This window comes from Dromiciops gliroides, chromosome X (genome assembly GCF_019393635.1).
Source record: "Dromiciops gliroides isolate mDroGli1 chromosome X, mDroGli1.pri, whole genome shotgun sequence".
Lineage (NCBI taxonomy): Eukaryota > Metazoa > Chordata > Mammalia > Microbiotheria > Microbiotheriidae > Dromiciops > Dromiciops gliroides.
The window spans coordinates 65,762,166-65,786,860 of record NC_057867.1 but is presented as its reverse complement, the minus strand read 5'-3'; the positions used below and the strand labels follow the sequence as shown (position 1 = coordinate 65,786,860).

The 24,695-nt window shown below is 43.2% G+C and overlaps 1 protein-coding gene across 2 annotated transcripts in view; it reads left to right on the top strand.

Moving 5' to 3' along the window:
* Window positions 1-24,695, top strand: part of NEXMIF (neurite extension and migration factor) — a 191,336-nt gene that overhangs the window by 86,314 nt on the left and 80,327 nt on the right. For both annotated transcript variants that reach the window (XM_043974884.1, XM_043974885.1), the window contains exon 5: window positions 17,132-17,259. The gene's annotated coding sequence lies outside the window, so the exon portion shown is untranslated. The remainder of the gene's footprint in view (window positions 1-17,131; window positions 17,260-24,695) is intronic.

Sequence of the window (24,695 nt, the reverse complement as noted above, 5' to 3'; positions counted from 1 at the left end):
AGATTTAGATAGACAAGGTAGATATAGACAGACAAGATAGATAGAATATATATATGTATATGTATATATATATATATAGAGAGAGAGACAGAGACAGACAGACAGAGACAGGCAGACAGAATAGCTAGGACAGATAAATAGACAGACAGGATAGGTAAATAGAATTAGACAGACAGGATAGATAGAATATAGATAGATATAGACAGACAGACAGGATAGATAGAATAGATAGATATAGACAGACAAGATAGGTAAATACATTTTTTTTGTTTTTTTGTTTGTTTTTGTGGGACAATGGGAGTTAAGTGACTTGCCCAGGGTCACACAGCTAGTAAGTGTCAAGTGTCTGAGGCTGGATTTGAACTCAGGTACTCCTGAATCCAGGGCCCGTGCTGTATCCACTGTGCCACCTAGCCGCCCCCTGGTAAATAGATTTAGACAAATAAGTTAGATAGAATAGATATAGACAGAAAAACAAGATAGATAGACAGAAAAATAGACAGGATAGACAGACAAATAGGATAGGTAAATAGAATTAGACAGACAAGATAGATATAGAGAAACAGGATAGATAAAGACAGAAAAGACAGACAAGATAGATAAATACATATAGACAGACAGACAAGATAAGACAGAATGAATAGATACAGACATACAAATGAGATATACAGGATGGGTAAATAGATTTACACAGACAGAATAGATAGAATAGAGATATAAAGACAGAATAGATAGGATAGATAAATAGATATAGACAGACAAGATAGATAAAATAGATATAGACAAGATAGACAGGATAGGTAAATAGAATTAGACAGACAAGATAGATATAGAGAGACAGGATAGATAGATTAGACAGATATAGACAGACAGACAAGATAGACAGGATAGATAGGAGAGATGAATAGATATAGATATAGGTGGCACAGTGGATAAAGCACTGGCCCTGGATTCAGGAGGACCTGAGTTCAAATCTATCCTCAAACACTTGACACTTACTAACTGTGTGACCCTGGGCAAGTCACTTAACCCTCACTGCCCTGCAAAAATAAAACAAAAACAAAGCGCGCTCTCTCTCTCTCTCTCTCTCCATACACACACACACACACACACACACACACACACACACAAACAGACATGACAGACAGGATAGATAGAATAGAGATATATAGACAGAAAGACAGGATAGAGAGGATAAATAGATATAGAAAGACCAGATAGAATAGGTAGATATAGACAGACATACAGGGTAGATAGACAGGATGGGTAAATAGATTTAGACAGACAGGATAGATAGGATAGAGATATATAGATAGAAAGACAGTATAGATAGGATAGAAAAATAGATATAGACAGACAAGATAGAATAGATAGATATAGACAGACAGGACAGACAGACAGGATAGGTAAATAGATTTAGACAGATAAGACAGATATAAACAGAAAGGATAGAGAGAATAGATAGATATAAACAGACATACAGGATAGGTAAATAGATTTAGACAAGATAAATAGAGGCAGACAAGATAGAATAGATTGATATAGAAGGACAGACAGCATAGAAAGACAGACAAGATAGATATAGACAGACAGACGAGATAGAAAGGATAGACAGATATAGACAGACAAGATAGACAGAAAGGATAGGTAAATAGATTTAGACAGACAAGTTAGATAGAATAGATAGATACAGAAAGACAAGATAGACAGACAGGATAGATACAATAGATAGATAGATAGATATAGACAGACAAGATAGGTAAATAGATTTAGACAAACAAGTTAGATAGAATAGATATAGACAGAAAAACAAGATAGGATAGGTAGAATAGATAGATATAGAAAGACAAGATAGACAGACAGACTGGATAGATAGACAGGATAGGCAAATAGATTTAGACAGACAAGATAGATATAGACATACAGACAAGATAGACAAAGGATAGACAGATATAGACAGACAAGAGAGAGAGAGAGAATAAATAGATATAGACAGATAGGATAGATAGGATACGCAAGATAGAGACAGCAGGATAGATACAATAGATTGATATAGAAGGACAGAGGATAGATAGAATAGAGATATATAGACAGAAAGACAGGATAGATGATAAATAGATATAGAAAGACAAGATAGAATAGAGATATATAGACAGACATAATAGATAGGATAGATAAATAGATATAGACAGACAAGATAGAATAGATAGATATTATAGACAAGATAGACTATATAGATATAGACAGACAGACAGGATAGGTAAATAGATTTAGACAGATAAGTTAGATAAAATAGATATAGACAGACAGAATAGATAGATATAGAAGGACAGACAGGACAGACAGAAAGACAGGATAGGTAAGTAGATTTAGACAGACAAGACAGATATAGACAGACAGGATAGAGAGAATAGATAGATATAGACAGCACAGGTAAATAGATTTAGACAGACAAGTTAGAATAGATATAGACAGATAGACAGGATAGATAGTATAGACAGATATAGATAGAAAGACAAGGATAGACAGATATAGACAGACACACGTACACATATATACATATATATACATACAGACATAATAGATGGGATAGATAAATAGATATAGACATACAAGATAGAATAGATATAGACAGACAGCATAGGTAAATAGATTTAGACAGACAAGACAGATATAGACAGACAGGATAGAGAGAATAGATAGATATAAACAGACATACAGGATAGGTAAATAGATTTAGACAAACAAGTTAGATAGAATATATATAGACAGACAGACAGGATAGATAGAATATATATATATACATAAAGACATAATAGGATAAATAGATATGGATAGACAGGATAGACAGACAAGATAGGTAAATAGATTTAGAAAGACAAGACAGATATAGACAGAAAGACAGGATAGGTAAACAGATTTAGACAGTTAAATTAGATAGAATAGATATAGACAGACAAACAGGATAGACAGATGACAGGATAGGTAGAAAATATATATATATATATGTATATATATATATATAGAGAGAGAGAGAGAGAGAGAAGATAGAATAGATAGACAAGATGGGTAAATAGATTTAGACATACAGGATAGATAGAATATATATGTATGTATGTATGTATGTATGTATAGATAGATAGATATATAGAGAGAATAGATAGATATAAACAGACAGACAAGATAGATAGGATAGGTAAATAGATTTAGACAAGATAGATAGAGACAGCAGGATAGATAGAATAGATATATGTATGTGTATATATATATAAGGACAGAGGATAGAATAGAGATATATAAACAGAAAGACAGGATAGGATAAGTAGATATAGAAAGATAAGATAGAATAGAGATATATAGAGAGACATCATAGATAGGATAGATAAATATAGACAGACAAGATCAAATAGATAGATATACACAAGATAAAATAGATATAGATAGACAAGTTAGACAGACAGGATAAACAGACAGGATAGAATAGATAGCTATAGAAGGACAGATAGGATAGATAGAATATATATATATATATATATATACACATATATAGACATATAGACATTAGGATAGATAAATAGATATAGACAGACAAGATAGAATAGATAGATATAGACAGACAGACAGGATAGGTAAATAGATTTAGACAGACAAGATAGATAGAAACAGATAGAATAGATATAAAAGGACAGACAGGATAGACAGACAAACAAAATAGATAGATATGGACAGACACACATGATAGAAAGGATAGATAAATAGATATAGATAAACGAGATAGAAAGAGAGGATAGACAGATAGACAGGATTGGTAAATAGATTAAGACAGACAAAATAGATACAGACAGACAGGAGAGATAGATATAGACAGAATAGATCGATATAGACAGACAGGAGAGATAGGAGAGATAAATAGATATAGACAGACAAGACAGACAGAATAGATAAATATAGACAGACAACATAGACATAGAGGATAGACAGACAGGATAGGTAAATTGATTTAGACCGATAAGATTGACAGACAGACAGGATAGATAGAATAGATATAGACAGAGAGAATAGACAGACAGACAGGATAGGTAAATAGATTTAGACAGACAAGATAGAGACAGACAGGATAGATGGAATAGATATAGACAGAGAGAATAGACAGACAGACACGATAGGTAAAGAGATTTAGATAGACAAGATAGAGACAGGATAGGTAGACAGGATAGATAAATAAAGACAGACAAAATAGATACAGACAAACAAGATAATAGATGAATAGATAGACAGGATACATAGGTGGCTAGATAGAGCAATCCCCCTCACATTACAGAGAAGGAAACTGGTTTACAGGTCTTGAATAATTTGTTCAAGGTCACAAAAATAGTAATGTGGCAGGGGATCCAAATCCAAGGCCCTTTCCCCTGAACCATTCAGGGTGAGTGAGACCCTAGGTAAAACCTCTGCGTGGCAGAACAGTTGTACAATCCTGGAGAAGACTCCTGAGCTTTTTTCTCCTGCCACATTTCTGAGTATGTCCCAGGGGAAAGTCTTCTGCTTTGTGCTGTGTTTCAAAGTGCCTGAGGTCTTTGGCATAGTAGAACACCAAAGGACTACTTGGTGATAATTCAGGGTCACAGGGCCAGCCAGAGCTATCTCCTTTATCACACTTTTTGAACCTTTCTTATTCTCTCAGGGAGGCCTGGGTCAGAGGTTAAGAAACCCTGCTTTATAGAGGAACAGAAGTGGGGAAGAAGGTAGCTCCATAGCCGTCATATAAACTAAACCTGCAATTAGTCCATAATGTTCTCCTTACCACCTCCAACCAAGGTAAAAAGGCAAGACTGTTCCTTCCTTCTACCTCCTCCCCCTGCAGGTTGCCATGTGTTCTTTTTCCTTCAAGGCAGCCCTCAATGTTAATTATATTTCCCTCATGCTAGTGTCTTCGCTCTGAGATTATTGGATATATATCTTAGTTATTTAATACTTAGTTATTTGCATATTGTTTCCCCCATTAAAATACATGCTTCTTGGGGACAAAGACATTCTTTCCCTTTCTTTGTATCCCCTAATACTGTAAGTAATCACTTAATAAATGCTTATTAACTACCAGAATCCCAGAGTTGGGGGCAGGTGGTTTTTGTTGTCATCATTTAGTTATTTTTCAGTTGTGTTTGACTCTTTGTGACCTCATTTGGGGTTTTCTTGGCAGAGATACTGGAGTGGCTTGCCATATCCTTCTCCAGTTAATTTTACAGATGAGGAAACTGAGGCAAACCGGGTGAAGTGACTTGCCCAGGGTCACACAGCTATGATGTGTCTGAGGCCAGTTTTGAACTCAGGAAGATGAATGAGTAATTCTGACTCCGGATCCTGCACTCTATTCACTGCAGCACCACCTAGCTTCCCCAGGTGGTATACAGTACCATTTATCTGGGGCCCTCAAACTCCTGCAGAATTACAGAATGGCAGAGTTGGAAGTGACTCTGAACATCATCTCTTCCATCCCATACCACAGCAGCAATCCGGGTCCCCAAGCCTCTGGCTGGCCCCTCCCCCATGATAAAAAAGCTTCACATTTATGAGACTTTGCAGTGTTTGGGGTCAGGATGTGAGCAGGACAAATTCATTTGTCTTACCTGGTGAGACAGCTCAGAAACAGCCTATACATTTATTACCTTGAGGTCTCCAGTGGGACCGTGTTGTGTTGTCAGAGCCCAGAAACAGGGTCTTCTGGGGAGGAGATGAAAAAACAGTCTTGACTCTTCTCAAGTCCTGATTCCTTCTGAATGGCTACAAATCATAAAAATAAGGGACATTTGCATTGTACATTAACTTCTGCATTATGCTTTGTAAAGATTATCTCATTTGAGCCTCAGAGCAATCCCATTAAATTAGGTGCTACTGGTATTATCACCCCCATTTTATAGAGGAAGAAACTGAGGGTCAGAGAGGCTAAGCAAGTTAGCTTATTGAATGTCAGAGGCATGAATAGAAAGAACTTCTTCTTAGCTCCAATTTTAGTGCTCTAGCCACTGCACCACACAGACTCAAATCCCCCAACTTTGGCCAGAAGGCAACCGCAAGCACTGGCTCTCTTACTTTGCCTTTTGAACTTCCTCTGCAAAATGGAGATGGGGGCTTGGGGATAGATGATCTTTAAGGTCTTAGAGCTCTAGATGCTATGGTTTCATGAGGGATAGGGCAGGAAAAGATCCTCCTTAGGTTTGATAAATGCCAGCCTGCAAGAATTGACCTGCTGTGTGCTTGGGCTGGCCTGTAAGGTTCCAGGACTGGCCCCTCTGCCCAGGACTCTGGACAAGTGGCAGTTCCAAGTGCAGCCACAAGGGGGCAGAATGACCTTGTACACAGCCCAGCCCCTCCTCAGGTTTTGACCTGGCAACCTTGGGATACTCTCAGAATCCCCTCCCACTTTTTGGGGGGGTGGGGGTGGGAAAAGGGGGCAAGACTCCATGTGGTGGTGGTGGTGGTACTTAGTCAATTAGTTTAGTCGATTAACTTTTCATAACCCCATCTGGGTTTTCTTGGCAAAGATGCTAGAGTGGTTTGCCATTTTCTTCATTGTACAGATGAGGAAACTGAGGCAAACAGGATGAAGTGACTTGCCCAGGGTCACACAGCTAGTAAGTGTCTGAAGTCAGATTTGAACTCAGGAAAATGAGTCTTCCTGGCTCCTGGCTCTATCCACTGCAGCGCCCCCTAGCCACTCCAGACCCCATGTAGCAAATGGGATCCAGAATTTCTGGCTTCTGGTTTGGTGCTTCATCTAGGGAGTAAAACCTGGGTTTCATTTTGACAGACTGCTCAGTAGGTAGCTTTTTGTACTAGTCAGCATTGGCTCTTCTTCTGCTCCCTCTGCCATAACGGAAGTAGTGCCAGCCTAGGTGGCAAGAGATCTGACTTCTAGCTATGGTTCTATCACTGAGCTACTGACCTTGGACAGGTTTCAGAGGGGCAAAATCTTAGAATTGGGATTACCCTAAGATATCAGAGAGTCCAACTAAAACATCAGTAGGAATCCCTTCTACAACATTCATGACTAGAAGTTATCCATTCTGTGCTCACATCCATCTAGTGACGGGGAGCTCACTACATCTCAACCTCACATTTGGAAAGCATCTCAGAGGGCATCTAGCCAAAATCCCTCTCTGTAACTCCTCCCCTCCTCTCCAGTGACTCACAATTATGCCCTCTGAGGCCAAGGAGCAAAAGTCTAACCTTTCTTCCATGTGACAGCCCCTCAAATACTATCATATTCTCCTTTCCCCCAAGTCTTCTTTTCTCCAAACCAAACATCCCCAATTTCTTAAACAGATGGGTCCATTTAGGGTGTTGTCCCCAGATGTTGTGTGACCAGGGCAAGTAAGAAAGTCAATATGACCTTTGGCGGCATTAATGCTGCCAGATCCCACCATCTGGTGATTTAACTTGAGGTCTTCTAAGATGGCTAGATCTTTTTCACACAAGCTGTCAGCACAGTGGGCCCACAGTCAAGAAGAATTGAGTTCAAATCTTGTATCAGATACTTACTAGTTGTGTGACTCTGGCCAGAGTGTTTAACCTCTGTCTGCCTCAGTTTCCTCAACTGTAAAATAGGGATAATGATAGCACATACCTCTCAGGGTTGTTGTGAGGATCAAATGAGATGAGATTTGTGAAGCACTTAGCATAATGCCTGGCACATAGTAGGCTCTTAATAAATGCTTGTCCCCCACCTCTTGATGTAGCACATTGGGAAGCATGATGTTAAAGTCCAAATGTGGTGGCTCTCCTGTCATTGATGAAAAAAATGCTTTCTTATGGCAACATTGACATTTTTTTTTTGTTTTTCATCTGTTTATTAACCTCTTTCCAGTTTCATCTTTTTGTTTGTTTGGTTTTTTGGGTGAGGCAACTGGGGTTAAGTGACTTGCCCAGGGTCACACAGCCAGTAAGTGTCAAGTGTCTGAGGTCAGATTTGAACTCAGGTCCTCCTGAATTCAGGGCTGGTGCTCTATCTACTGTACCACCTAGCTGCCTCCCCGCTCCCCCCCACCCCGTTTCATCTTTAAACACTTTCAGGATGATCTGGCTTAATTGATCTTTTACCAAATTTTTCATACTCTTGTTTTTCCCTGCTTTAGGAGATGAGACTGCTCATAATCCTCCTCCATACTTTTCCTTAAGATTTTACAAGCAAGTTTATTGGCAAAGGAGATCAAGTGTTTCTTGGCTGAGATGTTTTGTTGTCATTATAGTGATTGTTTTACATCAATTAAACTACTTACAAAAATGATTATAATCTACATCAATGTCTGTTTCTTTATCCATTTACCATTTTCAGTGTCAACTGCTTGTTTAAACAAGTCCAGTTGGAGTTGCTTCAGTTGCATATCATATCTTCTCGTGTTCTTCATTTGTATTCTTGCCTCTTGTTTGTTTTTGCTTTTGATCTTTGTTCAGAGAAGGTTAATGGTATAGTTACATATGGATAACTGATTTGGTTATGGCACCCATTTCAATTACCTGTCACTTTCTGTTAAGATATGATCAATTTTAGCTTGGGTTTTTTTCCAGTGCTCACCATGTTCAGTGTTTCCTGACTCTTTTCTTTTTTCACTTAATTTTATTTTTTTGCAAGGCAATCAGTGTTAAGTGACTTGCCCAGGGTCACACAGCCAGTAAGTATCAAGTGTCTGAGGTCGAATTTGAACTCGGGTCCTCCTGATTCCAGGGCCAGTGCTCTATTCACTGCACCACCTAGCTGGCCCTTCTGACTCTTTTCTTAAATAAAGTATTCATGATGTGTGTGTGTGTGTGTGTGTGTGTGTGTGTGTGTGTGTGTGTGTGTGTGTGTGGTGTAAAAGCCTTTAATTTTTACTGTTTTGACTCCTGAACCATGTTTTCCAGCATATTTTTTGCCATCCTCTCTAATGCTCACCTTTACAGGGAGGTCACCAAGTACCAAAGTATCTATCGATTTAATTTGGAATGTCTTCTCAAGGTCTTCATAGAATTTCTCTACCGCCCCCTCCTCTGCACCAGATGTTGGCACATAAGCTGTAATTATCTTCCTGGTGGTCTTTTTGCAAAAGCTCATCATAAGCTCTGCATTATGAGATGACCACGTGTCCCAGGAGATGTTTCTTGTTGCCTTTAGCCACATGATAAAACCAGTGCCTTTATTTGCATTTCCAAGGAGAACCTGTTAGCAATCTTCCATTTAGCTGCAAATTTCTTTTATTTTCTGCTTTCATTTGTAGCAGGAATGCCAAGATTGATAGGATTCGTTTCTTCCAGTAGTACATCCTCTGAGGTCATTAGGCACGGATCTTGCATTTAGAGTACCAAGAGGCAGGTGGATGTTTATAGACAGCTGAAAGACTGATTCCTACCACCCTCTGCCCCCTTCCCTCCTAACGCCAGCACTGCAGAAGTGGAAGGGGGTCACCCAGGACCAAGAGCCATTTTGTATTTGTCTTTGTCTCCTGGGTTCCTATGGTCAAAGAATTCAGCACCGAGTGGCTGGTTTATTGGTGAGGAGCCTCTGGGTGATAATAAATTTACACTAGATGATAGATTTAGCGTTACAAGGGACCTCAGAGGCCATTGAGGTCAACTCCCTCAAGATGAGGAAAATGAGGCCACAGGTGAAATGACTTGCCCAGGAGCTCACTTTGATATGGTCCTTCGTGGCTTACAAAACACTTTGTTCACCAGCTACCTAAACCTACTTTGGGCAAGGTGGCACTGTGCCAGGAGATCTATATATGGAGACAAAAATGAAACAGCCCCTAGCCTCAGGGCATCACTGGGGGAGTATACCAGCTATACAGATGGGTAAATACAATGTTATTTGTTGGAGGAGCATTAAAAACTGGGTGGATAAGAAAGCCTTCCCTTAGGATGTGGCAGATGAGCTGAGCCTTGAAGGAAAAGAATGACTCTAAGAGGTAGAGTTGAGGAGGGAATACATTCCAGAAACTGGAAAGAGCCTTTGCAAAGGCATGGAGGTGGGAAATGAGATATCAAATTCAGTGAAGTTTGGCTGGAATGGAGAGTGAGTGGAGCAGAAGAATATGAAATTCTATTGGAAAAGAGCCTGGCTAGGGAGGATCTGAAATGCCAGGCTGACTGAGGAGCTTGTATTTCATTTGAGGAGGTTTTGAGCAGGGATGTCCCAGTGGTCAGATCAGATTCTTAGGAAGATTAATTTGTTAGCTGTGTGGAGGATAGATTAGAGAGGGGAAAGACTAGAGGCAGGGAGCCCAGTTAGGTGGCTATTGTACTCAAGTCCAGGAGGAAGGTGATGAGGTCCTGTCTTAGGGCACTGGCCATGGGAATTGAGAAAAGCGACCAGATACAGGGGTTGTTGTGGAGGTGAGGAAATGGAAAGTCTGGAAGGTGAGGTGAGTTTTCCATAGGCCCACACTAGGACAATGGAGAACTAGGACTCGTGTCCTGCTACTTCAAGTGTGATGCTCTTTTCCTGTCCCACAAGGCCTCTGTGAGCCTTATCTGTTTTGCACATTACTCCAGTCGTGACTTCTGGTGAGCTCATGGTCAGCAGGGCAGCCTTTATTCCCTGGGATATCATTTACTCTCCCCAGGTCCATAAGCAAGATGATGATTTACCAGAAGTGGGCCAGCATTTCTGAGGAAGCTGCTGCTGGTGCTACCTTCCCTGGTTGGGTTCTAGCGGACCTTGTTCACAATGTGGAGCAAATCCATATCCATCTTCTTGGGCTCTCTACACCTTCCAGCTCTGATATTTTGGGGGTTTTTCGAGGCAGTCAGGGTTAAGTAACTTACCCAGAGCCACACAGCTAGTAGGTGTCAAGTGTCTGAAGCTGGATTTGAACTCAAGTCCTCCTGACTCCAGGGCTGGTGCTCTATCCACTGCGCCACCTAGCTGCCCCGTAATATTTTGTTTTACAAGGTCCTTTTCCAGCTCTGACATTCCTTGTTCTAAGGTTCCTCCCAACCCTTGTATTCCCTGTTCTAAGGCTCTCCCCATCTCCTGCATCCTTTGTCATGTCCTTTGCCCTTCCCTGGGTCTAGAGCAATGCTGAGCACATAGTGGGTACATGGAATGCCCACTTTGAGCCCTTGCCTTGGACCTCCTCAGGGCTCCGACTTCCTGCTGATCAATGTATGTCAGTATGACACTATGGTGAAGTTGTTCCGCCGGTCCTCTGGAGTCCAGCAGAGATTTGCCTTGCCCCCTGGAGCTGAGGGAAGAAGTCAGGAAGTGAGGCAGATGTGTTCAAGCTACATTGTCTTCATCGTTAGTGGTTATTAATAATTCAGAATTGAATGGTAATTACAACAATAATTTTGCTCCTTGGGAAAAAAAATGTCAGTTCTTGCCGGAAACTCCTGCTTTCCCTGAAACAATGTAATAGACTCCAAAGAGGGAAGAGAAAGGCGACACATTTGGTGGGTAAGTCGTCGTAGGGACTTCAATGGATCCATTTGGAGAGTATTTGAATATTACTGTCTGTTTTCTTTTGCTTTGATAGCTTCATGTTTCATTAAAAATTAAAATTTGGGTTGGATTTGGTTTGGGGTTCAGTAGATGAATGGGATTTGTTTCATTACTGCCATCAAGCATTTGAAAGGCTGTTGTGGGGAAGAAGGATTAGCTTTGTTCTGCTTGGCCCCAGAGGGTGTGAGGTGGTGAAGGTCAAGAAAGGTAGATTTTGCCTCAACATGAGCAGATATTTCTTTTTTTCTTTTTTTTGGGGGGGCAATGGGGGTTAAGTGACTTGTCCAGGGTCACACAGCTAGTAAGTGTCAAGTGTCTGAGGCTGGATTTGAACTCAGGCCCTCCTGAATCCAGGGCCAGTGCTTTATCCACTGTACCACCTAGTCACCCCAAGCAGATATTTCTTAACCACTGGAGCTATCCAGAGTTGGAATGGGCTGCTTGAGGAGGTGGGAGTTCGAATCACAATGTCAGAGCTTTCAAAAGGGCCCTCAGAGAGGCCATCCAGTATAAACCCATTTTACAGAGGAGAAAACTGGGGCCCAAAGAGGGGAAATGACTTTCCTAACCCATCACCATGCAGCTAACAAGTAGCAGAGTAAGGATTCAAGTCCACACTGCTTCCATGGACTGTTCCTAGAAAAGGAGATCTTGACCTGAGTTAGATTTCAGGGAGTCTGTGATGGCAAGAAAATTACATTTTAATTTTAATATAATTAGTTTTCTTTTTCTTTTATTTTCCACACTTAAAAGCATTATTCTGAGAGGGGTCCCCCTAGGCTTCATCAGCTTGTCAAAAGGGACCAGTACATGATAAAGCTTAAGAACTCCTGGACTGGAAGAAATTGAAGCAAGTAGGTCTGTGCTGGACAGCTCCCCCTCAGACTTCTTCCTGTAGTTTGAAACCATGGGAACCTGGATTCAGACACTGAATAGCTGTGTGACTGTGGGCAATTCCCTTATCTTTTATAAGATTTTGTTTCCTCATCTGAAAAGTGGGGGCTAAGGCAATTTTCTTCACAGGGTTGTTGTAAGGAAAAGCATTTGGCAAACCCTGAATACTGTAGATGTGCGAATTATTATTTCTAGGCCCAGGGTCCTAGTTCCCTCCTCCCTGCTGAGGGCTTGGATCTGTTGTGGTTTCCTGGGCCCAGATGTTCCTCATACTTTGGTACACAGGGAAGGGGGGGGGAGGCACTGAGGGTTGACCAATTTGTCAAGAGGCTTCGAGGAAGGTTCAGCTACATGGGAGGGGGAATATTGTCCACCTGTTTCAGGCTGCCCTGATTCTCCTGCTAGCTTTTCTTGTCTTATGGAGAAAAATGAGACCTTGTGTTTCTCTGCTCTGTTTCTGAGTAGGTAAAATGTAAACTCTTGCCCATGGGGAGAGAAGAGCAATGGCAGACTGCTAATGTTGTACTGCGCTAGCTAGCGAGCAAGCACTGGGAGCTGTCCAGCACAGTGACATGTCCCAGAACTGGAATGGACTATAGAACATAGAACTTCGGGATCATCTGGGCCAGTGCTCTCATATGACAGATGAGGGAACTGAGGTCTAATCCCCAAAATGATATCCCATGATCACATACATCGGGTCAGAGAATAGCATTTGATGAAGGGAACCTGCAGGAGAAATTCGATTGCTCAGGCAGTGAGAAACTAGAGCCTGGGGGTAGGGGTGGGGGTGGGGGGGAGAATATAACCATCACATGGCTTACTCTTCTCCTCATCCAGTGAAATGTGCTCAGCTTAAGTGGAAACAGCTGCTCTGCTGCAGAGGAGGGGAAACAGGCTTGTGCTCCGAGTTCAGCTGGCTGCCGTGTTGCCTCGGAGTTGTGCGTTCAGACCCCTCCTCCTGTCAGAGGCATTTAGGAAATAAGGGCACTGCTAATGGGTTTGTAAACTGAGGTTGGTGCTGATGAGGGGCCTTCCTCTTGGGATTGCTGTGAGAGAGAGAGAGAGAGAGAGAGAGAGAGAGAGAGAGAGAGAGAGAGAGAGAGAGAGAGAGAGAGAGAGAGAGAGTGTGTGTGTGTGTGTGTGTGTGTTTGGGAAAGAGGGAAATGCCGGCCTTGGGCTATTCCAAGCTTTTCGAATTCGAGCACATGGTGTACCTCTTTTGTCTGGCAGAAGCCCGCATTGTTAATGGATAGAGAAGGTGGTGGTTGTGTGTCAGTCTCTGGCTCCTCTATAAAATACCTGTAGAAGGAAGTAGACTGATGGTGTCCTGGTGTCCTCCTCTCCTGGTCTCTTTTTCTACAGGGAGGACACCGACTTCATGGAAGTCATGTGGGGACCAGGAAGAGCACCAGCTTGGGCATCCAAGCTTGAAATCCTTGCTCTGTGACTTGTCAGTTGCGGGACTGTGACTTGTGGAAGTCATTTCCCCTCTGTGAGCCTCCATTTTCTCCTTCAAATTGAGTTCAGGGACAGGTAGGTGGCGCAGTGGATAGAGCACCGGCCTTGGATTCAGGAGTACCTGAGTTCAAATTCGGCCTCAGACACTTGACACTTACTAGCTGTGTAACCCTGGACAAGTCACTTAACCCCCATTGCCCTGCAAAAAAAAAAATTGAGTTCAGACTCAATTCTGGGCTTTATCCCTAAAAGTTCCTTCTGGCTCTAAATTCTACGTTCTGCGTTCTAAGGCTTCTCTCAGCTCTGCTGCTTTCTGTTCTAAGGTCCCTCCTAGCTCTGACATTCTATGCCCTAAGATGGCTCCCCTGATCTGACCTGTGCTCCTTCACACACACAATAAAAGTGACAGATGAGCATTGACGGAAGTGGTCAAGGTCCTTGTGGGCTAGAGTAGTCATTGAAGCCTTCCTGGAGGAAATGGGGCTTGCATTGGATCCCTTGGGATGGGCCAGGAAAGCTAATTGATGAGGAGGCCAAGGTGCCAGCACTGTGGAACGCTGCGGGGCTGGTTTTCCCAGTAGGTTGTCCACATGACAATCCCAGCACCTCCCCTCAGAGAGTTTGCCAAAGCAACATTTATTGACGCCCAGGTCGGTAATCATGTCCCCATTGAATTGACCTTAGCTTTATAGGCCCTGGAGTAAGTGATACATAGCACAGACATTCCCTTGTGCCTCAATTAATCCTTTCCCCATGACAGGTGACAGACTCACACAGAGGTTGCCTGATTTATTAGCTTTGAACCCCGGGTGCATTTGACAGTGTTGGAATTTTCAACCAATAGGGTTATCTTGAGCTGTCATCGAGTGTTTATTAAGCGCCATATCTGAGTCTCAGCTGGAACAGGGGCTTCTGGGAAATTTCTCTTTCTGCCAGCATGGGCTAGGAGGAAGGGTGATGTGCTTTCAGGCATTCTTGCAGCTCCTTCTGGAGTGAAGGCAGCAAATCACTGGCTCTATGGGTAGGATCCTGCAGAGAGTTATGATTAGCATGGCTTCTATCAAAACCTGAAGTCGAGTCATTACCAAGGGACTGGATTTCACTGGAACCGATCCTCACAGGGAGTCCTAATCTTAGCGACTTAGAAGCTCATCAAATATGAGCTCTGGAAGAAACCTTACTTAGGGTGGTAGGAAGCTCGGGCGCCAGAAGACCTGGGTGTGAATTTCCAGTTCCAGCACTTAAATAGCCATATGGCTGGAGGAATTTACTTCTCTGAGCCTCAGTTTCTTTCACTGTAAAATGGGGACAGTAGTACTTGCACTGCCTTTTCACAGGCTCATTGTATTCCCTAAAGAGCTAGAGGAATGAAAGCTCTTCTCATTAGTCCAGTTTGACCAACGACACACCAGGAGGGATCACTGGCAGACAGAGGTCTGCTGGCACCAAGGATGGTCCTCTCTCTCCCAAACTGGACTGCCTAAGTTATTGCAGGGACCATGTTGTCTGCTAGGCAGCATCCTTTCCCATCATATGTTGTGTGGACAGTGTTTTGTAAACTGTGAAGTGCTGTATTGAATGGAGTTCTGACAATGATTCCCACCAGTCTGCCCTGTGCATCTGGCCCTTCCGGGTACCTCTGGGATGTGTCTGGGCTGCAGCAAGCTCTGGGATTTTAGGGTATACTCTGCAGCAGAGTGGTAAAGGGGTGCACACTGGGCTGGTGGTAATGGCCTACAGGGCACTTTGTCTCTCCTGCTGATCAGAGACATCTCTGCCGCCACCACCACCACCGCCACCAGCCCCTTTGTCTTTTTGTAGCTCTGAGTATTACATATGCTTTGGTCCAGAAACTTGGGATTTCCAATGTGTGGCTGCAGCCGCTGCCACCGCCACAGGATCTTTCTGGGCCCAGACTGAGCCTGCCCATAGGAAAACAGGAAAGGGGGAAGACATTGGGTCTGGGCTGGAGGGAGGGTGGAGGGGAGGCAGGGACAGTGGCAAGAGGACTAGGCCAGGGGCAGAAGGCCTGGGTTTGGTATTGATTGTTTGTTAGGTTCAGGGTTTTTTAAAAATTAAAAATTGACCCTCCTCCACAAAGGCCTGGATTTGCGCCCTGCCTTTGCCCTGCTTGTTAGCTGTGTGAAATTTGCTTAGTCCCTTCCACTCTCTGAGCCTTGGCTTCCCCAGCTGTGAATTAGATGATTACTAAAGGCCTCCCCACCTCTACATCCTAGGATCTGAAGACTGTGAGACAGAAAGGTAAGGAGACTTGAGTTGGGAGCCTTTGGTGCTAGTGTCCGGCTCTGTTACTAGTAAGACACTTCCCCTTCCCCTCCTGGACCTCAGTTTCTTCCTTCATAAATCAGCAGATTAGATTAGATGCCCCTCTCACCCCTTAAGGTTGGTGACTCTCTTAGATAAATCTGCCCTCTCCTGTGTTCCCCACCCCCAGGCCCATAGCAGACTTGGGATTGCACATTCTTCTGAGGACAGCAGAGGGTTTCCCACTGAAGGATGTCTTAAAAACCATGATATCCCAAGTCTGAAGAGGCTTCTGACTCTCCCTCCACTCCCTCCTGAGTATGTTCCAGGAGGAACCTGCTTCATCCATTCTCCTTGTCCTAGCCTTTATAGTTCCTTATATTTGTGAATTTCTTTCTATTGGCTAAGCTCAAGACAGGGAGGGGCACAGGGAGGGGCCGGGATGAGAAGAATAATAATAGCAAACAATAATAATATGGGACTTGAAGGTTCATCTTCATAACTGTAGCACAGAGGTAACCATGGCACTCCCTTGCTCCATAAACCTCAGTGGCTCCCTGTTGTGCTATGTTCTAAGATGCCACCCACCTGGGCCATTCTAAGATCATGTGCAATAAGGCAAACAGAGCTTGGAGGAACCTTAGGGCACAGAATATCAGAGCTGGGAGAGATTTGGGAACATAGAACATCAGAACTGGGAGAGATCTCAGTGAACACCAGAGCTGGAAGGCAACTTCGAACATAAAGAGTTAGAAGGGGCCTGAAGACATGGAATGTCTGGGTTGGTAGGGACCTGAGAACACGATATATCACACCTGGGAGGGACCTTAGAATATAGAATATTTAAGACTGGAGAGATCATAGGATGAGAGATTTCGAGCTGGAAGGGACCTTAGAGATCTTCCAATTCTTGCCATTTAAGAGATGAGGAAACTGAGGCCCAGAGAGGTACTGCTTAAGTGGCAGATGCAGCCTTCTTTTCCCTGTAGGACTTGGGATGATTGTGTCATTTGATCCAAACCCTTTGTTTTACAGAATCTTAGCATCTCTGGAGTTGGCAGAGACGCCAGCAGCGAACATCTAACCTGATTCGTACCAAATTCAAACCATCGTGGAGGAAGGAGCTGAGGCCTGGTGCTGACTTGCCTAAACTATAACGGCCTGTAAGTTAAGCAGCTTGGGTCAGATTTGTTAGAAGGGGGACAGCTAAAATGGGGTGTTTGCCATTTCTAGAGCATGTTAAGGGTTGGAAAATGCTTCAGTTATGTTATTTCATTTGAGACTCAGGACAGCCCTGGGAAGGATGGTGCTCTGACTCAGTGCCCCACCAATTTGCTTGTGAACTTCTAGTTCCCTATTACCGAGAATAATTGGAAACTTGGCTAGAGACTCCAGCCTGGTTTTATATCTTATTTTTTAAAATTTACAAAACAATAACAATAATCAGTAGCATTTGTATAATGCTTTAAGGTTTGCAAAGCACTTTATAAATATCTCATTCTACCCTCACAAAAACTTTGGGAGAGGTGTTATTATTATTCTCATATTATAGATAAGGAAACTGAGTCAGGCAGAGGTTAAGTGACTTGTCCAGGGTCACACAGCTGGTAAGTATGTGAGGTAGGATTTGAACTCAGGTTTTTTTGACTCAAGTCTACCATTCTATCCATTGTCCCAGCTAGCTTGTATGATATTATCTCCCTTGAGCCTGACGGAAACCCTAGGAGGTAGGGGCTATTATTATCTCCATTTTACAAATGAGAAAACTGAGGCTAAGGGTAGTTGAATGACTTGCTCAGTGATCCACAGATAGCTAATGACTGAGGCTGGATTTGAACTCAGGTATTCCTGATTTTAAGTCCCCTGTGACCCCTAACTGTTCATATCATCATATTGGAACTCTTACATCTCCTAACAGTAAAGACAAAAGCATCATTGGCCAATGGGCCCTTTTGGTGCCCTAACCCAAGGCGATCCCTTAAGAGAAAGGTCTGAGGTTCCCGAGGAGTTGCCTTGGGCACATCTTTCTCTTTCACTGCTTTCGCAAGGCCTTGCCAAAGCTTCTTACTGTGCGTTATGAATGGCTTCTGTTGCTATTGAGCCTGCTTATTTTACTTCCATGGGAATGGAATCATTAACTAGAAATGATCCTTAAACGTGGAATGTAGAATGTCAGAGCTCAAGTGGATATTAGAATAGAGAATGTTGTAACCCAGAGAGTCAGATCTGGGAAGGATAGTAACATAGAGTGTGGGAGCTGGGGGGACATCTTAAGAACGCGGAATGCCAGAGCTGGGGAGGTGCTTGGAACACTGAATGACAGAGACAGAAGGGACCTTAGGGGTGCGGGAGAGAGAGAGAGAGAGAGAGAGAGAGAGAGAGAGAGAGAGAGAGAGAGAGAGAGAGAGAATGAGAATGAGAATGAATGAATATGTCAGGACTAGAAGATGCCTCAGAACATGGAATGTCAGACCTAGAAGGAGATCTTAGAACACAGGATGTTGATGAATTGCATGTCAGAACTGGGAAATACCTGAGAACAGAGAATGTAGAGAATGTCAAGACTGGAACAGTGTCAGAACTTGGGAAGTCCATTAGACCTAATGTCAGTGCTAGAGAGAACCTTAGAATATATATAACATTGAACTATAGAGTGTGTCTGATCAGAATGGGAAGAATCTTCAGAACAAAGGGTATCATAGTTGGAATGACTTTAGAACACAGAATATCAGAGGTGGGGATAGAGCATGGACTGTCAGAGCTTGGGAACATTGATTGTCAGAGATAGAGGGATACTTAGAATATAGAATGTTGAAACAGAATGTCAGAGCTGGGAGAACCTTAGAAGAGAGAATGTCAGGACCAGAAAGGAGCTAGGAACATGGAAGATCAGTGTTTGGAGGTGCTTTAGAACACTGAATGTCAGTGCTCGAGGGAAACAGTATAGAATGTTGAACCACACAATAGCAGACAGAGCTCAGGTCCCTAAGCTCAGATAGCTGTGTGACTGTGGGCAAACAGTCACCCTCATAAATACTAACTTTCCTCATTTGTCAAATGAGAATTCCTGAATGTGAGGAAAGCTCTTTGCAAACCTTAAAGCTGTAAAAAGATGAATTGTTACTAAGTTTGTGAAAGCATTCTAAAATCTGCCTGCGTGTGTGTGTATTTATATACCTTCACATACACACTTCCCCATATAGCTACATTAATCTTTTTTTGAGATTACCAGTGATGTGCAAGAACATATCATCATAGAGTGAGGGAACCACCCCCAGATGAACCAGTTAATGAGAGAAAGTCAGTTTGCTGTGGCTCCCATATTTTCAGGGTCTGAGGCAGTAGTGTTCTTTGGTAGAAAAGAAGACCACTAGCTTGTTATATAACTTTGAACAAGTCACTTTCCTCTATCCTATCTAGCAGAAGGGTCTCTGTCGAGAGGCGGCATGGGACTCTGGTACTTCCTGACTTAGACATTCACTAGCTCTGTGACCCTATGCCTCAATTTCCTCATCTGTAAAATGAGGGGGGGGGTTGACCTCAGTGGCCTCTAATGTCCTTTCCAGCTGTAGATCAATGAGCCTATGATCGCTGTGAAAGACAAGAACTAATAATGGGGAAAGCAGATAATAATTACCCTGATGATAATGAATGATTGTCAATGAAATTGAAATGAAGAATTCTTTAATGCCACCCTTTATCACTTACCTGCTGTGTGCAGAGCCCCATGATGGACCATAGAGGAGCTACAAAGCTTTGGTAAGCCATGGTCCCAGCACTCCTGGAGCTTACAGGCCAAGAGGAAGCTCCAACCAAAACAGGTAGCTATCCCAGACAGCTAGGTCATAAGTGAGGACCAAGGGACTAGATCAGCAAAGACTTCCTGGTGGGCCTTCAAGGAGAAATGCCACCAGGCAAATGGGGAAGGGACATACCAAGAACAGCCCTAGCCCAAGGCACATCTTTGGCCCTGGACTAGTGCAAGTTGGATTCTTAAAGACATAGTGGAAAGCTCTCTGGTCCTGGTGTTAGAAGGATCGAGTCCTAAGGCTGGGCTCGAGTACTGATTTTCTTCATGACCTTAGGCAGGTCATTTGACCCTCTCTTAGACTCAGTTTTCTCATCTATAAGATGTGTTGTTAGTAGTTTCATTCCCTACCTCACAGTGGAACTGAGAAAGACTTTGAAGTGCTATGGAAATGGAAGTTGTTCTTTATCCCAGATTAGGAGTCTCCAAGAAGGCCCCTGGAATCTGGGGCACAACAAGTTCATGCTCCGTGAAGTTTTATTTTGCCTTCTTTCCTTAAGTGTTAGCAGGCCCTCATGGATCTTTAGGGAGGAGTCGTGTGGGTGACAGTCGGAGGACATGGGACCTTGGTCAGTGCAAACTGGAGCCAGTGGTAGAGAACTACAAAAGGGCCGGCTCCCCAGCAACATAGGAGGGCCAGCCATGGAAGACCAAGATCAGAGACATGCAAAGGAGGAAATTGGGCCTGACTAGAGGAGCTGGCCCTTTCCTACTTGGGGACTCTAACTCCTCATAACTCTCAGAATGGTACCAGGAGAGGAACCCACACTTGGACCTCCTCCATAATATCTCTCACGTCCTTGCCTTCCTCTCTTTCTTTGCTGACCCCATTCTAGTACAGCCCCTCATTAGTATTGCCCTGGACTGATGAAGTAGTCTCCTCATTCATCTTTTTGCCATTAGTCTCTTCACTGCTATACAGCATTCAAAATCATCATTCTTCCCCATACATCAGTCCTTTCACTCCATTGCTCAGAGATTGATTGTCAGTGGCTCCCTATTGCTCCCAAGTAAAGGCCATCAAATCCCCTCCACAATCTGGCCTCACCCTCCTTCAGCCTTATTTCAGATTGCTCCTGCGCTCCTTTCTGCCCCGAATACCTTGTGAGATCTTCCACCTCTGCTCCAGATGTTCCCTGTGTTTGGCATGGCCTCCTTTTCCCTCCTTGTCTGGGGGCTTCCTGAAATGCCTCCTCTTCCCCAATTCCTGCCATTTAGTGATTCCCTTCCCTTCCCCTTCAGACTTCGAACAGCAATTTGATGTGTCTCTCTCATGCACTTAGGGGTTATTGCAGATGATGATAGAATGACAGTTCATGTTTGGATGGCACATTAACATCTGCAAAGTGTTTTACTTCCATTTTATTCTTACAACAACCCTGAGAAGTCAATGCTATTATCCCCATTTTATCAGTGTTTTATCCCCCTGCTGGATTACAAACTCCATGAGGGCAGTGATTATGGCTTCTCTCCTCCAGTATCTAGCACAGCTTATGTTTCCTCGGTATTCCTGAGATTCTGAGAAAAGATTGGGTGGCTTGGGTTGGAGAAGGCAGACAGGGAGGGCAGAGCCTGGGACAGAGGTGGTTTCATCACCTCTCCACTACAGTCCTGTCACTTTTATGGGCAAACTCATGCCCTGTTATCTTGGTGACTCAAGGCATCTCAGAGTTGGCCAGACCCTCAAAGGCAGCTAGGTTAGCTGTGTACCAAGCCCAACTTCCCTTTAGAATGGACTCCAGTGACAAGGGAGCTTACTCAGCCACTAGGTGTAACCTCTCCCAGTGTTAGATATCCATGGTGACCGTTCTCTTGGACTTCCCCATACCTGGTCTCCCCCTACAGTTTAAATTTTGCCAGTTGCTTGAACTAATCTTAAAGTTTCAAGTCTTTTTTCTGTCCTGGTCACTCTCCTCTGAACCTAATCTGGGCTTTGTCAGTATCCTAAAACATGGTGCCCAGAACCAAAGCTAGCACTCTAGGTGGTCTTGTCAGGGCAGAGAATAGTGTAGGAATGTTTATTCCCTCCCTAGTCCTGAACAGTATTCCTCTCACAGAGCAAGCCAGGATTAGATTCACTTCTTTGCATGTCATATGGGTGGCCTGTAGTCTACTCAAATACCCAGATTTTTTCAGGCAGATTGCTAGGTAGTTGTGTCTCTTGAGGTTGATTTTATGAACTTAAGTAGAGAATGTTGCATTTATTCCTGTTAAATTTCATCTTATTAGATTTTTTTTGTTTTTTGTTTTTTTTGTTGTTGTGTTGTTTTTTTTGCGGGGCAATGAGGGTTAAGTGACTTGCCCAGGGTCACACAGCTAGTAAGTGTCAAGTGTCTGAGGCCGGATTTGAACTCAGGTACTCCTGAATCCAGGGCCAGTGCTTTACCACTGCGCCATCTAGCTGCCCCATCTTATTAGATTTTGGTCAGTGTTCCATCATACTGACATCTCTTTGGATCCTAGATGTCATTCAGTGTGTTAACTATTAGTCCCCCTTACCTTTTTCTTGGCTGTTTGTCTTCCTCCAAGTTATCGATAAAAGTCTTTGATGACACAGGGTCAAGCCCAGATCCTGGGGTGCTCCCTTACATTCCTACTTCCAAGTTACACTGAACCATTACTTGACTAGACATTGGGTTCAGTTATTTAACCAGTTCCAAATCTCCCTGGATTGCACAGTCCTCAAGCCTACATCACTCCATTCTTTCTGAAGGAATAGTACAAGATTTGTCAGGTGCTTCGCTGAAACCCAAGTAAACGTGATCCACAGCATTCTCCCTAGCTCCGAGGCTAGTGTCACAGAAGAAAATGAGATTAGTCTGAGATAACCCACACAGCCTCTTTGTGAGCTCTGTTTCTTTTTCTACATGTCCACTAACCATTTTAAAAATAATGACTTATAGAATTTTGCTAGAAATCAAAGTCAAGCTCATTGGCAGGTGTTGTTCTCTCCGTTTTTGGCAAATTAGGACAGTCCCTTGGCCTCTCTTTTGTTCTCCACACTACCTTTTAGAAATCATGAACAGGGGACAAACAATTTACATCTCCCAGTTCTTTCAGGGCACTGGACCATACTTTGTCTAGGCCTGATGTCTTGAACTTGTCCAGTGCAGCTGGATTTCACTCTCCTATAATCTCCTTATTTATCTTGGGGATTGCTTCCTTAATAGCTGCTTTTGTTCAGACTTTTCCAGTTTCCAAATCATTCTTCCTGGTAGAGAAAATCTAAGCAGTGTAAGAATTGAGTAGTTTTACCTTCTTAGTAGCATCTGTTACCATTGTCCCATTCACTCTGAGCAGCATTCCCCTCGTCCCTCAACAGTTTTAAAAAAAACAGATTTTTCTTATTCTTAGTTTTCTTGCTAGCTCATTTTACGTTTTAGTGTGCCTTCTGACAGGATTGTGCCACACTCATATTCATTCTGTACTACCTGGCAAATCTCAAGTTTTTGCTGAATTCCCTGTGCATCCACATCAGACTCTTCAGACAATTCTCCAATTTCTTCTTCATTGGTATTGTTTTTCTTTGTATCAACCCTCTCATTTTATTGATGTGGAAACTGAGGCAAAAGTTATAAGATTTGTTCAAGATTACATAGCGAGAACTTTCCTCATTCTGGACACTATACTTCCAGTGGCCTGTTATCTTCTGGTTTCCTTTTTTCCTTCTTGTACACTAAGATTTCTTGTTTCAACACCTTCCCCCAGGGAACAAAGAAAATAAACATTCACACAAAGAAAAATCGACGGCTGTTTCTCTCAATGTTTGGTTCAGCTGCCCTCAGCCCACTGTAGGTTCTCTTTGGATATTACTTGAGATGAAGACCTTTCTGTACAGGCATATCCCGCCTACCTTCACTAATTGGATTCTGAGAAAACAGTGTTAGGTGAAACAATGTTAGAGGGGGGCAGTTAGTTCCATAGCAACAGTGTTTATACTGATGAGCTAAGCAACATGGCAACAGTGAGCTGACTTGAGCTGCCTGATGCTCTGGGGAGTTAACGCTGCTATGGTTCAAGTTCTGGCTCAGATTTGCATCCCAGGCCATTGGCCAAAGGATGCTATGGTAAGGCATTGGGCTTTTAGGTTGAGGTTTGGTCGTTATGATCCATTGAAGCTTTTGCAAAATAACATTAGTTGGTGCAATGTAGAATCACAGAATTGAGATGTGGGAGGGAACTTCGAGATCATTTAGTCAAATCCCCTCATTTTATAGATCTGGAAACTTCTTGAGGTCCAGAGGCAGAAAGTGAGCCAGAGGAACAGAGCCAAAATTTGAGCCCAGTTCCTTTGATGCTAGATCACTTGCCACTGATGCTTGCCACTGCCCTGGATCTCTCCAACGCAGCCTATATCTGGTCTGTCCTTTCAACAAATAGGATAAGGAAGAGGGTTCACAGAGATTTAATATTCCACTGTCTCTGCTTCCCTCTCTGCCAAGGATCCTGTCAAAGCTCTTCTTGGCTTGAGGTAGTAACAGAGCTGGCCCGTAGAAGAGAAGCTCAGACATCCCCAGGCTGCCTCTTTCTATCTTTTGCTCTCTCTCTTGCCTGTGTCCCTCCCCTCTCCTTTCTTGCAGTCTCACTCACACACACAGCCTTGATGGTCTATTGTCACATGCTAGCAACATGCAAACCTGGACAAGGACTCCTGCTTTCTCCTCCGTCCCCTTGATTGCCACTCTGCAGAATATCTCCTGAGGCCCATGAGCAGGAAGGGTGGGCGGGAGGGCGGCATTGGAAGCAGCAGGGTTGGCTGTGAAGTTGGGGAGGGTTGGCTTCAGCTCTAGC